Here is a 207-nt window from a genome sequence, read left to right on the forward strand (position 1 = left end):
CTACTTGGTCATCGGCTGTCAGATGATCATTTTTTTTTTTTAGATGATCACTTTTTAAAACACTGATCTCTACTGGCTCCCTATCTGTGGTGAAGTCAAGTTTTCCGGAGCCCCAAACTTACACAAAGAAAAATAATATAGTATTAGGTACAGGGCCTTGAAGGGGGCAGTGCGAATGACAGGTCCAGAAACGTAAGCTTTCATTAG

The sequence above is a fragment of the Rhinolophus sinicus genome, linkage group LG06 (genome assembly GCF_036562045.2).
Source record: "Rhinolophus sinicus isolate RSC01 linkage group LG06, ASM3656204v1, whole genome shotgun sequence".
In the NCBI taxonomy this organism is placed as follows: domain Eukaryota; kingdom Metazoa; phylum Chordata; class Mammalia; order Chiroptera; family Rhinolophidae; genus Rhinolophus; species Rhinolophus sinicus.